The 17,880-nt window shown below is 47.2% G+C and overlaps 1 long non-coding RNA gene across 1 annotated transcript in view; it reads right to left on the reverse strand.

Annotated features, from left to right (window-relative positions):
* Positions 1–6,803: 6,803 nt before the first annotated feature.
* The window catches only part of LOC137771682 (uncharacterized), a 49,026-nt gene continuing 37,949 nt past the window's right edge, over positions 6,804–17,880 (reverse strand). The window contains exon 3 of the long non-coding RNA XR_011075399.1: positions 6,804–6,862. This is a non-coding gene — a long non-coding RNA (uncharacterized lncRNA). The remainder of the gene's footprint in view (positions 6,863–17,880) is intronic.

Raw genomic sequence — 17,880 nt, forward strand, 5'->3', positions numbered from 1 at the left:
AGCCTGCTGGAGGATGAGAGACATGTGCAGCAGAGCCAAGTCATCTTTGTCACCCCAGCCAAGGCTAGCCTAGGGCAGCCAATGGCCAGCCAACCTCCAGAGATGTGAGTGAGCCCAACTGAGACCTGAAGAGCCACCCAGCAGAGCCCAGCCACCCAGCTGACCCACAGAATAGTAAGTTAAATGCTTATTATTTCAAGCCACTGAATTCAGGGAGTTTGTTACACAGCATTATTGAGACAATACACTGACTAAGGCTAAAGAGATCAGCCTCTGGGGAGATGGGCTTATCCACAGTGGTGCCCACAGTGGGCTGGTAAATAGGGAGTCTGAACAGAGTTCCCCTTTCCTTCAGCATTTCTCACCGCCCCCTCCTTTCCAGCCATCTTGGGCTTCGTGAGGCCTCACACATGTTCTGTATCTCTGCACAACCTGTTCCCTCCTCCTGGAATGCCTGTCTCTGTCTTGTCCTCTTTGAATCCTGCTTTCACTTCAAGGTCAGGTCATACCCTAGAAACCTTTATGGACACACAGCCTCATAGCCACCCTAAACCTTTTGGGAATGACATAAGGTATAAGTAGGTAATATTCCCTCCTTTCTCCCTCTGCCCCTCCCCATGTCCCACTGGGGTCTGCCTTAGCTTTACAGTGGCACATTCTCCTTCACAGTTATTAATCCATGGGGCTGTGCTAGCTCCTGAGCAGTAAGTAGGTCCTGCCTGGCCACAGAGGAAGCAGACCTCATGTACTCCTAGATCTCACAGAGCCTCAGCACAGCTTCTGATAGCCAGAAGCATCTGGGAAGTGGGCAATGAATAGAGATGAATACACTTTCCAGCTATTGATTTTAGAACAATGTGACGTGATACATTGTAAAAAAAATTGAAATCCAAAGACCTATTTTCGAATGGGCCTAAATAGACATTTCTCTAAAGAAATAGGAGCTAAATAGACATTCCTCCAAAGAAGACATACAGATGGCCAATAGGCACATGAAAAAATGCTCATCACTGCTAATTATTAGAGAAATGCAAATCAAAACTACAATGAGGTATCACCTCACCTGAGTCAGGATGGCCATCATTAAAAAGTCTGCAAATAATAAATGCTGAAGAGGGTGTGGAGGAAAGGGAACCCTCCTACACTGTTGGTGGGAATGTAAATTGGTGCAGCCACTATGGAAAACAATATTAGAGGTTCCTCAAAAAACTAAAAACAGAGTTGCCATATGATCCAGCAATCCCACTCCAGGGCATATACCCAGACAAAACTATAATTGGAAAAACTACATGCACCCCTATGTTCATAGCAGCACTATTTACAATAGCCAAGACATGGAAACAACCTAAATGTCCATCAACGGATGAATGGATAAAGAAGATGAGGTATATATATACAATGGAATATTACTCAGCCATTAAAAAAGAATGAAATAATGCCATTTGCAGCAACATGGATGGACCTAGAGATTATCATACTATGCGAAGTGAGTCAGAAAGAGAAAGACAAATACCATATGATATCACTTATATGTGGAACCTAAAATATGATGCAAATGAACATACCTACAAAAACAGACCCAGATATAGAGAACAGACTTGTGGCTGCCAAGGGGGAGGGAGGTGGAGGAGGGAAGGATTGGGAGTTTGGGATTAGCAGATGCAAACTATTATATACAGGATGGGTAAACAACAAGGTCCTACTGTATAGCACAGGGAACTATATTCAATATCCTGTGATAAACCATTATGGAAAAGAATATGAAAAAGAATATATATATGTATATATAACTGAGTCATTTTGCTGTATAGCAGAAGTTAAGCACAACATTTTAAATCAACTATACTTCAATAAAACTAAAAAACACACACACACACACACACAAAACCCAAAGACCTATTTTCAGACCTTACCTTGCTCTGTGACACTTGGCCGAGCCCTGACCCCTCTGAGCCTCAGATTTCCCGTATGTATAATGAGGGTTTGTGCTGACCCTTCTCCACACTCCCTGCCAGTGCTAAGCATCTGTGACATTGGCCCATGTGTCTAGTCCTCTGGCTGCCAGCTCTGGCCTGGCTCTTCCCACCACTCCTCACTCGCCCCGAGTTCAGCCTCAGAGCCTCCCGCCTGCTGGCAGCCCTGGCCACGGCTTTGGATGGTGGCTACTGAGCTGGCCTGGCTTCCTGTGACTGCCGGCACCCTCCACTTCCTGAGCCTGCCAGTGGGCTTGGTATTGGGAGTCATCTCTCCTGCAAGCTCTGCTGGGCAAGGCTGGGTCCCTGCCTGTCTGACAGGGGAGTATCTTCAGGAAATAGACACACACACACACACACACATACACACACACACACACACACACACACACACACGTGAGCTCCTCTCCTGCCAGCTGCGGCTGGGCCAGTAGGAAGGAACGCTGACAGGCTGTATTTTCCCCACTAGAGTCAGGTGAAAAGAGGAGAAAGGAAGAAAATGGGCCAGGGAAAAATTATCCAGAGAGGGGAAGACCTTTCCACGCCAGCTTACTGAAAACAAAGATGATATTTTAGAGAGCAAAGCTTCCCGAGATACAGTAGACGAAGGGAGGTAGAGGCCTCTGAGCTAGACTGTAGCCTCTAGCCAATATCATTGTTTTCTCCAACCTCACCTCCAGGCTCATTTTTGGAGCTGGGGAAGCTCCAGAGATGCTCAGATCAGGTGCTCCCTGGGATACCAGGAAGGAGCACGGGACAGGAGTTCACAGGGTCTCTGTGTCTGGGGCTGCGGCAGCAAGGTGGAGGAACCCCAGGCCTACACTCACATCCACCCTGCCCCCACGGCTTTCAGATACCATCCATCATGTGCATCACAGGTGATGGGGGCTGATCCAATGCAGAGTCTCCAGCTTTGCTTCTGTGCTCCGCCTCCTTCCTTGTCTGCCCCCGCTCCAGCACAGCAGGCTTGAAGGAAGCACGGAAAGGATGCAGATAGGTGCTCACTCACTGCTGTTCCCACACCACCTGCCACCTCACCTCCATGAAAGTCAGGGACCGAGATTAAGAGGCTGGAAGTTGAAACCTGAGGTTCTACCTGGGGTAATTGCCTTGGTACCTCTGCGCCCTTCGGAAGTCCAACTCTCCTTTTGGATACCTGGATATCTCTTTTACAGGTATGAGGTAATCAAGCCCACTCTGTCAAATGGCTGCAGGGATGAAAAAGACCTTCTGAATCCATGAGGCCCTCAATATGTGGGAGATGTTTTCATTATTGAGACCAGAGAGTGGTCTCCAGGGAGCTTCGGGCCTCATTGTGTGGGATCATGACCCTTTTTCTAGCCTACACTTTGAGGAGCATAGCCAGGACCTGGCCCCTGCCCCTCACCCGATGCCCCACTTCATATCCCCCGACCAGCCAGCAGCCTCAGAACCCCTCTGGGCCCATCCCAGGGTAGGGCTGTCAGGGAGGTAGAGAAGGAGGTGTTCTGGGCCTTCCCTTCTGAAGCTCTCATCTAGAGGGTTGATGAGGTGACAGAGCCTCCCAAAGAACAGTGAGAGGCCAGGGCAGACACGGTGTGAGCGGGAGCAGAGGGTGGGGCTCAGACTCTCCAGGAAGGGAGAGGGTGCTGTGGGCTGGAAGAGCCAGGAGGGCTTCCTGGAGGAAGGGAAGGGCTTGAGTTGACTTTGAAGGACATAGTTGCTGCTGCAGTGAGCCTGGGCATGGCTGATTGAGGTTTTAAGGCCCAAAGGCAGGCACGCAAAACTTCAGGGGAGGCCGCCCATGCCAGGGCTAAGGAACAGACCCCCAGGCATGAGTCCAGCAGCAGGGAAGCAACCAGGGGCTGAAGGGGGATTCAAGCAGAGGCAGGATGGCACTGATGCCCAGGAGTTCCCCTTCTGCTTTTTCTCTGAAGGAGTGAGCACCAGGCTTATGGACGGGTGACCCAGAACACAGGCCTGCAAGTGGTTGCCTGCTTCTGCCCTCGGGCCTGGCCAGAATGGAAGCCAATTATCAGCTCTCAGAAGCACAAAGGTCCAACTTCCTGTCAGAGTGAGAAGGGTCCAGAGAATCCTGCTCTGCCCACAGATCTCCTAGGTCTGTCAGGGCAAACCGCCCCTCAGAACTAAGCCCTCCACATCCATAGGCCATCTGAGCTGTGTGGGTCCAGTTGGGGCAGAATGGGGATTGTCACACCCAATCTAGAGATGAGAAAACTGAGCCCCGGGGAGAAGAGGTTTGACCTAAGTGTCATGGCCCAGGACTAGAAGCTAGGCCTCCTGCTCCTCAGTTGAGTCAGTGTAGACAAGATAACCGGATAACCTGGGTCAGTGTAGACAACTGGATTACCAGGAGCAAAAGAATCCACTTTGGAATAAAACTTACACAGTGGAGAAGCAAGATAAGCACTGTGTATGTGCACAAGGCTGCCACATGCTAGGCGCTGAGCTGGACACTGCACAGGGCCTCGTTTAAGACTCAGATCTATCCAATGGGTTCATTATCCTCAGCTCCATACCATGGGTGGGTGAAGGAACAGAGGTTTGGAGAGTCTGGGCATCTTTTCCAAACCACCCAGGAGGAAGGGCAGAGCTGGGTTCTGAACACAGTTCTCTCTGCAAAGCTCTGCATCTTTCAACCACCGCCTGGCAACACCAAACAACTGTCAGGAGCTTTGGGCCAGGGAGGGAGCAGCCATGCAGGCAGGACAGGAGTGAGGGTCCTACTGCCAGTAGCTGCTTCAGTTTGGTTTTCTCATGCTTCTCCCAGTGCCAGGGCCTGGCACCTCTGGGAATTGGTTCAGAGCATAACACCACCAGCAACAGTAATAGCTTTACTGCTACTTCTATCTGCTTCTACTCCAACTGCTACAGTCTCTATGCTAAGCACTTTACATATACATACACACACATGCACTTCACGTATACCATCTGATTGAATCTTAAGACAAACCTTTGAGGTAGGTTCTTTTTATTCCCATTTTGTGGTTAAGAAAACTGAGTCTCCAAGGAGTAAAGTAACTTGCCAGTCTATCTCCAAAAGCTTGTACAGTCTACACTACCCAAGGATTTCAGGTAGAAAGAAAGACATCTTTCCAACAGTGGGAGTTGTCTGAGAGTGACATGGTGGTCTCTGGAGGAGGTGAGCCCCATCAGTGAAGCTTTTTTGGTGTGTGTGGGTGTGGGGGGAGGTTGTGCCCACAAAAATACTATTTATAGTTGCCTTTTTAAAATTAATATTCACTACTGGGCATATACCCTGAGAAAACCATAATTCAAAAAGAGTCATGTAGCACAATGTTCATTGCAGCTCTATTTACAATAGCCAGGACATGGAAGCAGCCTGTGTCCATCGACAGATGAATGGATAAAGAAGATGTGGCACGTATATACAATGGAATATTACTCAGCCGTAAAAAGAAATGAAATTGAGTTATTTGTAGTGAGGTGGATGGACTTAGAGTCTGTCATACAGAGTGAAGTAAGTCAGAAAGAGAAAAACAAATACCGTATACTAACACATATAAATGGAATCAAAAAAAAAAAAGGTTCTGAAGAACCTAGGGGCAGGACAGGAATAAAGACGCAGACGTAGAGAATGGACTTGAGGACATGGAGACGGGGAAGGGTAAGCTGGGACGAAGTGAGAGAGTGGCATGGACATATATACACTACCAAATGTAAAACTGATAGCTAGTGGGAAGCAGCCGCATAGCACAGGGAGATCAGCTCGGTGCTGTGTGTCCACCTAGAGGGGTGGGATAGGGAGGGTGGGAGGGAGACGCAAGAGGGAGGGGATATGGGGATATATGCATACGTATAGTTGATTCACTTTGTTATACAGCAGAAACTAACACACCATTGTAAAGCAATTATACTCCAATAAAGATGTTAAAAAAATTAATATTCAATTTACTAAGGGCACACATTTGAAAACAAAGCTTTTCTTCAGGATTAAGTTCCACTTACTGATCTTATTGTTCTATTTATAGGTGTAATATAATAAGAACAGGACCTTCACTTTTTCTTCAATTGAAGTTTGATTAACTCAAGTTGAAAAAGCTAAACTCTCTTAAACAATCAGTGCCATTTACAATGTAATTAAATTTGCTTAAACAATTTCAACTACATATGAGCGTTTAATATATTTGATTTTCCTAAGTAACTTAAATGTCTAATTGAACAAGCAAAACCTTTGTATCCGGTACTGGTAAAACTGTTGTGAGTCTGATAAATTAAATTTATAAATACAGTGACTTTCACATTCTCTTAAATATTGCAATACTGTTTGCAAAATTAGTCAAATTCTCTCATACCTCTCAACTTAAAATTACATGTCTACAGGCTTCTGGTTACAGCTAAGATGGAGTAAGCACACTTCACCCTCCCCCTCCCGTTGATTATAAATGAAAGCCCTGGAACAGATACGTAAAACACTGTCTAAGGACTCTGAAAAATAAATAATAGCAGGCGGATTTGGGAGGGAAATGAACACTCAAAGAATGACCAATATGGAAGTGAGTTTCCTAGGTATTTTTTCCTCCACTATTTCCCAGCTTAGACTCTAGAAAGCATGAACCCCAGACTGTACAGTGGGAACAAACAGAAAGAGCTCTAGAGAAACCCTCTTTTTCTTGCCAGAGCACTGGGAACAGGGACCCTGCAGGATAGAAAGTTGGGGAAGAGGGATGCAGAATCTCAATTTTTTTCTCTTTTACTGTACAGGGTGTGCTGCAAGGAAGGGCTTCTAGGAGAAAGAGAGTGTGAGGGCAATCATGGAGAGCTGGAGAATAAACCCCCTTAAATCTGTGTATAAAGCCCTGGACTCACCCTTGAGCTGTGAATTCATAGAACTGACCCAAAGCAGAAGGCAGGTCGGGACTTGTGGTCTGAAACAAATAGGATTGATACATAATATTACATAATATTCAAAATGCCCCAAATTACTCCATGTACAAGGAACTAGGAAAATCTCAACTACACCCAAAGGAAAAGACAATTAGCAGATGCTGGCCTCAGGATGATCCAGATGGGCTTCCCTGGTGGCGCAGTGGTTAAGAATCTGCCTGCCAATGCAGGGGACACGGGTTCGAGCCCTGGTCCGGGAAGATCCCACATGCCACGGAGCAACTAAGCCCGTGCACCACAACTATGGAGCCTGTACTCTAGAGCCCGCAAGCCACAACTACTGAGCCTGCAAGCTACAACTACTGAGCTCACGTGCCACAACTACTGAAGCCTGTGCGCCTAGAGCCCATGCTCCGCAACAAGAGAAGTCACCGCAATGAGAAGCCTGCACACTGCAACAAAGAGTAGCCCTCGCTCGCTGCAACTAGAGAAAGCCTGCGTGCAGCAATGAAGACCCAACACAGCCAAAAATAAATAAATAAAAAATAAAAATAAATAAAAAGATGATTCAGATGATGGTATTATCACATGAAGACTATTATATCACACAACATAAATCATATAAAGCAGCTGTTATAACTATAGTCCATGAAGTAGGGAAGAATGATCTTGAAATGAATGGGAAGATAGAAATTCTTAGGGAAGAAATGAAACCTATAAAAAAGAACCAAATGGAAACGTTATAACTGAAAATTCAATAACTGAAATAAAAAATTCAGTCTATGAGCTCAATAGCAAAATGGAGATGAAGAGGAAAGAGTCAGCGAACTTGAAAATAGATTAATAGAAATTATCTAATCTGAAAAACAGAAAAAATCTGGGGAAAAAATGAATGAGTTTTGGGGACTTATGGGATAACAGCAAAAGCTCTAACATTCATGTCTTTGGAGTCCCAGAAAGATTGGAGAAAAGGCTTGGTGCAGAAAACATTGAAGAAATCATGGCTGAACATTTTCCAAATTTGGTGAAAAGACATAAATTTATAGATTTAAGCAGCTCAGCAAACTTTAAAAGAAGGACAAATTCAAAGAAAACCTGATTCAAATACATCTTAATCAAACTGCTAAAAAACAAGGATAAAGAAAATATTTTTGAAAACAGCCAGAGGAAAGCAATACACTACATATATGGGAACAATAATTAAAATGACTTCAGATTTCTTATCAGAAGACATGGAGGCCAGAAAACAGTGGAACACCATCTCTAAAGTGCTGAAACAAAAGAACTGTCAACCCAGAATTCTATATCCAGTGAAAATGTCTTTTTAAAGGCAAAATAAAGACATTTTTAGTTGAAGGAAAACTAAGAGAATTCATTGCTAGCACACCAGCTCTAAAAGAAACATTAAAGGAAGTTCTTTAAGAGAAAGAGAAATGATATCAGAAGGAAACTTGGAACTTTAGGACTAAAAGAAAAGAAACAAAAATGAGAATAACTGGGTGACTATAATAGACTATTTCCGCCCCCCCTTAAATCCTTTAAAGTGTGTATGACTGTTGAAAGCAAAAATTATAACCGTGCCTGATGTGGTTTTCAGTGTATAATCACGCACTTGTTATAACAACTGCAGCATAAAGGGAGGAGGGGGAAAGGACCTATATGGTTGCAAGGCTTATATATTTCACTTGAAGTGGTAGAATATTAACTCTAAGTACACCATGAGAAGTTAGGTATATATATTACAATACCTAGACCAACCACTTTAAAAAACTATACAAAAAGATATTTCAAAAAGCCAACAGAGAAATAACAATGGAATATTAAAACAATATTGAAATAATCCAAGAGAAGGCAGAAATGGAGAAACAGAGGAATGAAAAACAGAGGGGACAAATCAAAACCAAACAACAAAATGGTAGAACTAAATCCAACAATATCAATAAATCTATTAAATGTAAATAGTTTAAACATACAATTAAAAGACAGAGATTATCAGGTTAGATTTAAAAAACTAAGACTCAACTATATACTGTCTGTAAGAAACTCACTTTAAATATTGATAGTTTAAAAGTAAAAGGATGAAAAACTATACCATAAAACATTAATTTTTTTAAAAGCTGGAAAGGCTATATAAATATCAGGCAAAGTAGACTCCTAAAGAAATAAACTTATCAGGGATAAAGAGGAATATTCCATAATGATAAAAAGATCAATTCACCTAGAAGATGTAATAATCCTAAATGTGTGTGCACCAAACAACAGAATTTCAAAACACAGAAAGCAGAAAACTGAGAGAACTAAAAGGAGAAATAGACAAGTCCAGTTATACTTGGGGACTTTAATGTTCATTTTTCAGGAACTGATAGAAAAGTAGAGAGAAAATCAGCAAGGATATAGGAGACTCCACCACCAAAGGCAGAATGCACATCTTTTTCAAGTTGCTCTTCAATCATTTAATATAGACCATATTCTAGGCCATAAAACAAATCTTAACACATTTTTAAAAATTGAAATCATATAACACATGTTTTCTGACCATAATGGAATTAAGCTGGATATGAATAACAGAAAGATATCTGGAAAATCCCCCAAATCCTAGCCATTAAACAACACACTTCTAAATAATCCATGGGTCAAAATCTAGGAGGTTGAGGAGCTAGCATGCTAGCCCAGGAAGTTTGGTCCAGGAGATGACACTCTTAACCACAGGCCATGTGGCCTCTCAAAGTTCTTCAGGGCCTTCAATGCCAGGCTAAGGAATTTGGAATTTGCACTGTATTTAATACATAAGATAAGCATTTAAGGATTTTCACACATAAGGCACATATTTGCAGATAGATGGAGTTAGGTGTTGGATGGAGATGGGGGCAGGGGGAGCAGGAAAAATCTGCATTCTGTCCCACCAGAGAGGCAAAGTAGTTAAAGAGTTTGGATTTTCCTAGATGTCTGAAATGAGACATTTTAGAAGTAGGGCCCATCCTTCCTTCCCTTTTCACAGAGGTTATTTTCACAGTCTTCCTGGGGTCTACACATGCTAGGTGAACCAGTAGCTCCGAGGCAGAAGCATGCCTCTGCCATCAGATAGGAGACCTTCTGAGGACAAACCCCCATAAGAATGGAGGTTTCCCAAGGGTTAACTTTCCTGTGGCTCTGGACAAGTTACTTAACCTCTCTATGCCTCAATTTCTCCTCTGTACAATGAGGACAATACAACTGTACAATAATATCAGTTCCCATAGACTGGGCCATGACCTTGGGCTGAGCTGCCTGGAGAAAAGGTTGAAGGGGGAATTTGGACCCCTGGCTCCTGGTAGCTGCTGTGGGACCCTGGCTGGAAGGGGGTCTCTCGAGTTTGCAGGGGGACTTGGAGGAAGGCCTCAGCATGACAAGGAGTGGTACTCCTGCCTCCACAGGCCTGGAGTGGGGAGGGGAGGGCACATAAAACATCCTTTGCAGAGACTTTGATCAACAGCCATGACAGGCACGGCTTCTATTCTTTTTGAAGCGCAGCAGAAAGATCAATCCTCCTTCTTGTCTCAGCCTCGCTGCGCAGTGGCACCACGTGCTCCTGCAGCCGCTGCTACTCTCAGAGAAGACCAGAGTAGAAGGCGATGCCTGACCCAGGCCTGCCGCCTCCCCTCAACTCCCTATCCACCCCCAAGATGAGAGGGATGAGCAGAACGTGGCACTTTCTGGCCTTCGCCTGTCCCAACCACAGAGCGGAGGAGAAGGAAAAAGAACGCCTACACCCCAGAAAGTAAGAGCTTCCTCGACGCCTCATTAAACTTTCACAAGAGTCCCTCCTCACCTGTGCATCCCCTTCTTTTCTTCAAAGGCTGGCTTTAAAACATCACATTTTGCTGAGATCTAAAGATACGAGGACAGGAGGCAGGAGACTGAATTTTACTTACAGGTCTGCCTTTGATTGGCTGTGTGACCTTGAGCAAGTTACTGCCCACTCTGGAGCTTAATTTCTCTATCTATGACGTAGAGTTGCTGTAAATGTTTTTCAGGGCTCAGTTTACAACTCTGTGATCAAGATTAGCCTGTGCCCAGGTCAGGGTGCAGTGCGCGTTCAGACTGTAGAATTGTCTTTCTCAGAGTCTGTCGCAGAAGAATTGCCCCCATAACCCTGACTGCCTCCAAGTCCTTGGTCAAATGTTTTTCTGTATAATCCCATCACTGGAAAGAGCTGCTCTGCCAGCAAAGCAGCAGCCTGAGTCCGTGGGCTCTGCCCATAACGGGGAGGAACAATTCCCATAACAGCACTGTCCCCAGCTGCTCAAGGATTACAGAAGGCAGAGAAGCTTGCAGGCACTGCCCCTGAAAGGCTGGGGGAAGAAGAGAGTGGGGCACAAGACCGGGGAGGAGTAGGCGGTGGGAGGAGGAATGTCCTGGGACCTTCCACCTCCGGGTGTTGCGTGCTTATAATCAAACTGGATTGGTGAGTTAGGTTAGGGCTGGGAAGCCTCTTCCTCCCTGAATGCTGGCTTAGCCCACGCAGGTGCAGCCCCTCCCCAGCTGGGCAAGTGAAAGACTTGTAGACACAGAGGAATTAAGATGCTCCACTCATGTTCTGCCCCCCAGAGCAGGCCCCAAAGACAGAGAACAGAGGCTGCAGGAGTCCTGATCCTCCAAGCAGAACGCTGCTTAGGCATCCCTTTGAGAATCCCAGTAATTAGCTTCCTGTATCTGGTCTCCAGAACGACCATGGACCTACCCATTAGGTCAGAGTCAGTGCTCTCAGAGTCTCCCGGGGTCTGGAGGATAGAATTGTTCCAGAAAAGGGAAAGAATAGGTGGGAAAGGAATATTTCGGGCCAGCCTGCTTTGTGAGGTGCTGGTGTGTGCTGGGACGTCCTCTCTGCCTCTGTAGGACTAGATCTGCAGCATCCTCCTTTACCCACCCCAGGTCCCAGCTCAGCATGTCCCCTTCCGTCACTCCAGGCACCTGGGGTCCTCCTGCTCTGCCCTGTTCCTTGTGAACTCTGCCCTCCAGGAAGTCCCCAGAGTAAGCCCTTTGCCCACCGCCACCCCTCGTTGGCCTCCTCGGCCTGGGCTCTCCCTGGGATGGGAACTGTCTGTGATCTGCTGCCAGGACTGACGAGGTCCCCGGCATCCTGCCCAGGTGTGTGCACCTGTGGGTGTGGGTGTGCTTGTGTGCACACACATATACACATGCGCGTGAACTTTGTAGTACACACTTTAGACGGCAAGTTTCACAGAGAAGTGAGGTGCCCTGGACTGACTTTGTGCTGTGTTTGGGGAAATGCGTGGATGTACGTGTGTGCGGCATATATGACATGTGTGTTTGCGTGCTCACTGATGGGGCTGTTGTGTTTCCGTGGGTGTGACTGTGTGGGAGAGTGAACACTGAAGCCTGGGATCCTGCAGTTTAGGGGTGCTGGTGTACTCCTGAATTTGAGGGGTGTTGTGCGTCATTTTGGAGCTGCCGTGTAGGAGAATGAGTGACAAGGGTGTGAGCCCACCGAGGGGTGAGGGTGTGGCTATAGAGCACTGACGTAGGGATCTGTCTGCCCCGAGGGCAACGTGGACAGGGCACCCATGGGCCTTTGAGCATCTTGGTCACTTCTCTTTTGCCTGGAGGGGCCTCCTGCTGGCTCGGGCCTTGCTGCCTCTTCTGCACCCGAGGGCAAGCTAGGCCTTTGACCAAACAGCCTATCTGAGGTCAAGGGTCAGCAGCAGGCTCAGTGATCCCAGCTGTCCCTGTGGTCCTTGATGCCTGGCCCAGGTGGCCACGCCAGGTAAGCGGGGCTGTCTGAGGCTGGGGGTGGGAGTCCCAGAAGAGAGTTTCTTGGGAGGTTCAAGGTTAGCCTGGATGTGCTCTTGAGCAAATAATAACAGTACAAACAGCTGCTCAGACTGCCGGACACTGTGCTAAGCACTATACAGACATTATTTAAACCTCACAACAACACTGTGAAATAGATAGTGTTTCCCCACTGTACAGGTGAGGAAACAGGCTGGGAAATTAAATAACTTGCCCTGGGTCACACAGCAAGTAGGTTGTAAGGTTGGGATCTGAGCATAGGTCTGCTTGACTCTAAAACTAATGCTTCTCTCCTCCTATTCTCATCTATAGATTATCCTAGCAAGAGGGAAGAATGGGGCTCATTTCTCCCCAAACCCACGGATAAGCCTTCATCTCACAAAAGGAGCTTTATACTCCTGGATTTATGATCCATGACACCTGATGGGCAGAATGGAAGGGGGTGGGCAGAGGAAATAACAGGCCGTCGCCTAGAGAAGGCGCCCTGGAGCTGTTGGAGAATAACCCCTCTAAGCCTTGACGGGGTGATGGAGTTAGACTTACAGGTCTCAGTCCACACTGCTGTTCCTGGAGCCCTGGGTGTACAAGGTTCCCACGGCTTGTTTTTGTGGCTTCTGCCTGCTTTGCAGGCACCCTAGGGACAAGGATGCTGGGAAGCGACTCAGGTGAAGTGGTCAGAGGCACCACTGGACGCACACAGAGGCTCTTGCCTGCACTGGGAGACGCTGCCCATTCCTTTCTTTCTTGGATTTAAGCTGCAGGGAAAATGCATTATTTTTTCATTCAGAATTCATTTTGGAACAGATAGCCTTCAGAGATGTAATCAGCCACATTATTTCTCTCCATTAGCAGTGCCTGGAGTTTGCTGGAATTCCTTGTCCTTTTTCCTCTCCATCTCACTCTCTCCATCCTCTTTCATGCTAGGTTGTAACACTGCCCCACTGTCTCGTCCAGCCGTCACCACACACTCTGTTTTGGATTGAATGACTATTTCAAAGTCTGGACAAGGAGGTAAAGCAAGCTCCCTCCTCCCCGCTGGGCTCTGGGCTCACAGACCCCTGAGCCAGCAAGGTGTTCAAAGATGCCCCCTTCTGCCCACAAGACGCGGGTGGCAGCTTGATGTGACGCAGAGCTGCCCTGGCCGGTAGCCAGGCTAGGCAGAGCTAGGAGGTTCCTGGCTCCCCACTTACTAGCTGGGTGATCCCAAGCAAGTAACTTCTGTTGCCCTCACAGGGTGGTCAAGGTTGGCACTGACGTATATGCAGCACCTCCCCTGAGGTATATAGCAAGTGCCCTATAAAAGGCAGCTGTGGTCGGGATGTCCAGGGACAAGAGGGGGCTTTTGGGGGCTGAATGAGCAGTAGACGGGGCAGCATGAAAAACGCAGCCTGGTCTCACTGAGAATCAGAGTCCTGTGCTTGGTGGTGCCCCATGGCTGGGGGGCAGGAGTCAGGGAGAACCACGATGAGGACCCCTAAGGAGCAAGACCCCTTCAGAGCAGGAAGGCGCTCGTGGGGACTCAGCTGCCCAGGGCTGAGTGCCTCTCTTTTGCTGACTGCAGTGGCTTCTACCCAGAGTTGCTCCTATGGGGTATTCCTGGCGTGCATGATAACTGGATTCAAGGTGACAGAGGTGTCGTCTTCAACTGACTGAGGGGAAGGGTAGAGCAAGTGAGGGCTTCCCAAGATGATGGTGATGGCCCCAAATGCAGCAAATAACCCCGTGGCACTCCAACTAGCTCTGGGGACTTCAGGTGGCTGGGCTGGCTATTGCTCTGGGGAATTCCACCACCACAGGCTCAGAAGACAGCCGTCTCCACCCCCAGCCCCCCAGCCCTCTGCTCGCCTCCCGCTAGTGACACATGATGTGCAGCTGTCTCCAGCACTGTCAGAAATACCGCACTTCGTGGAGGCGAGGGCAGAAAACCTGCTGCCGAAAATCTAAACTTATCCTGGTTCCCCACAGGGAGGGGCAAAGAGAAAAGTACTGCTTTAGCATAAAAGATCGTCGGCACTTTGCAGTGAAATAAAATCAGAATGCATATAATTTATACCAAGAAGTAGCATGTCCCAGACTAGACAGTCATGGGTAGGTGTCCTTTGAAGGGGGCTACCTGTTAATTGTTACAGGGACCTGGCGCATCACATTTCACGGAGTTGTGTCGTGTTGTGTTGACATGAAGGGAACTGAACTCAGTTTCTAATACTGGCCTCACCCTGCTTTTATAGCAACCGTGGTCCTCAGGTTCCTGAAGAAAGGCAGAGAAACAGAAACTGTCTGGCTCACAGGATCTTTGAACTTTTGAACGGATGTTCTTGCAAGCCTCGTGGAAGCAATGGCATCTTGATTCAAGTCTAGTTCATAGGGATTTTTACAGACATGTCCTGGGCGTTGGTAATACTAATGGTGACGCCGAGGTTCATGACCACTCCTGTGCCCTGGGCTCCCGGCCCATGCCGGGCTCTTTACACACGCTGCTTCACTTACCCTCCTGTTCCATGAGGTATTATCATCCCCCTGCCCCGGGACATATGATGCTGAGACTCAGAAAGAGTAAGAGACGGTGTTAAACAAATGACACCTGTTACTACCTCTAGGGGAGGAGTCCCGCTGCGTGGAGGAGAGCAAATAGCACAGCAATGCCTGCCACCAGCATCCCAGAATGTCAACCCGCTCCGTGGTCTGCAAGTGTCAGGGCCACCAAGAAAGACACAACTCACACACGCACTGGAGGGAACAGTGCTTTACTCACATGGAGAAGCGACAGAGCAGGATCAGCTTTAGTAGCAGGCATTGGTGCCCCAGGGCCTCACAAAGAGCCCCCTCCCTCCCTGCCAGGCGGAGATACAGCGCCGGGATTGGCCAGGTGCTGTGCAACGCACACACTCAAGCAGAACAAAGGAGCATAGGCTGAATCTAGAGCAGGGAAAGACATCCCCACACAAGGTGATAAATCCAGCACAGCCCGAGACGGCTCCCTACCTCTTGACAAGGAGGTGTTCCGGGCTCAAGGCCCACTCGTACATGGCCAAGCAGGGGTGGAAAGATGGCATGCACAAGATGGCCTTTCCCAACAGGTGGGACCAAGTTCACATGATGGGCGGGTGGCAGGGTCAGAATTTGAACCTGGGTTTTTCTGGCACCAAAGCCCACGAGCCTTCTCATGCGTGAACACTGTATGTCTGAGATGAGACAGTCTTCCCCAGGCACCTCTCACCTCTCCCCATTTCCATGCAGGAGACTGAAGCATGTTTCAGTATCATTGGGGTTCCCTTGCCTACTTCTTCTGGTTAAGAAACTCAGAAAAACTGTACCACAGATCAGCATTACAACTTGCAAATAAATATGTAGTGTAGAGCAGGGCATAGATCAGTAGGCTGGTGGGGGAACGAGGAGATTCCCACAGTAGCTCCCTCTTCCAAGTCTGCCCTCCTTCTTGCCCACCACAGCGCCGGCAGGCAGCCCATGGACAGCCGGAGTCCTCAGAGAAAAGATGGGCTAGGAGGTTTGCTCCCTCCCAGGACTTTAATGCAAACTCTCAATCTCTCCAACCTTTGCCCACACTCTAATACCAAGAAGAATATGTTAAAATCTGGGACTCTTGTGCCCTGAAGAATCCCCATGTACAGAAATTTAAAGCAGAAAACTGGGTCCCCACCAGGGAGAGGGAAACGAATGAAAGAAAAGTAATGCGGGAGAATCTAAAGAATTTGGGCAATTATGCAAATACATGGACATGGTAAGGACCATTCGGCCCTGGAGAAAATGAGATTGACACACGTAAACCCCTTAGAAGAATCAGAAAAAGGAGAAAAAGGGATCAAAACCCTTCTTGCTTCAGCGCAGGGTCCTGCAATTCTGTTTGAATATTAAGCCTCCATGTGGTTGCTATGAGGCTTTTGTAATATGACTAAACTCTACTGGCTAATTTGGGGAAGGGTTATTATCTACAATTTGCAGATAAGGAGCCAGAGGTGAAAGGAAGTTCAGTAGATGACCTATGCCCATCATGTTCATTTTAGAAGCCACTTTGGATTTAGCACTCAGATTTTCCAGCTCCCTGCCTGATCCTCAGCTTCTTAGGGCAACATTACAGTTAATTCTCAGCTGTCGACATTGTTAATGTGGAAGAAAAGAGGCATAGATAATCCCAAATGGTGAGTAATGCCTTCGCCATGCCTGCTGCTCCGGACATTTGCTTTGGAAGACTCAGAGGGAAGGCATCCTGCTGTCAGAGGCTGCCCCGTCCTTATTCCACTCCTCCCCTACTCAAAGCCGCCCCACCTCCTGCTCCATGAAGACCTAGGGGCAGCAGATCAAGGGGAAGAGGCTGTCACGCTTTCCTGGGTTGGGATGGAATAGTGGAGAGAGGCAGAGAATAAAGCGTTTCGATTTAAAAGGCCTCCTGCAGTGCCACAAGCTAGCAGAACAGTAACAGTAAATGAGACAGTGAATTGTGTCCACTGAAGGCTTCCATATGGACGCTGATTCACTATGTTAATAAGGATGTGCAAGCCAGAGGTTGACTGTATTCTGATTTCATGGCTGGGGGATCCATGGCTCAGAATGGGGGAACATCCAAATTTGAGGTCAGAGTCCAAATTCCAGCTCCAAGCTCCTGATTCCAATTTGGTTGGTCTAATTACTATTCTCTCCTAATGACTAAGGATGCTTTAGAGCCAGATGGCTTTAATGGCCGAGACCTGAGTAGAAATGCAAGCAACGCTTAAGGTGGAGAACTGGTGATGCTGGAGCCGAGAGGAGCCAGTTCCTGATTCATTCAACAAATACTGAGCACCTACCAAGTGCCAGGAGGTGGGGTTGGCACTAGGAGAGGAAAGCACAAGAATCAGACATTGACCCTGGCCTAAAAGAACTCAGGGTAGGAGGGGAGATGGGGCATATATAGAAATCTCTCTAATATATACAGAGAGGAAAGTAAGATGAGATTTAAGAGCTTCATTTACTCTTCAATTAACGTATTCATTCAGTCACTTGGGCACTGTATTTTGCGTTCTAGATATAAGGATAAATGAAACTGATCTCTACCCCTTGAAGCTACCATCCAAATACCTAATCCGAGTCACCCAGGGAGTTTTTCAAAATACAGTTCCCCAGGTCCCCAGCCCAGACATTCTGATTCTGAGTTTCTGATAGTGGCACCCAATAAATCTAAAGTTCCCATTCTAGGTGTTCTCCAGGTTTCGGTACTAGTCTGGCGGGATAACAAGTGAAGGGAGCCCAGAGGAGGGAGATCCCGAGATAGAGA

Source organism: Eschrichtius robustus, chromosome 1 (genome assembly GCF_028021215.1).
Source record: "Eschrichtius robustus isolate mEscRob2 chromosome 1, mEscRob2.pri, whole genome shotgun sequence".
NCBI classification, from domain to species: Eukaryota; Metazoa; Chordata; class Mammalia; order Artiodactyla; family Eschrichtiidae; genus Eschrichtius; species Eschrichtius robustus.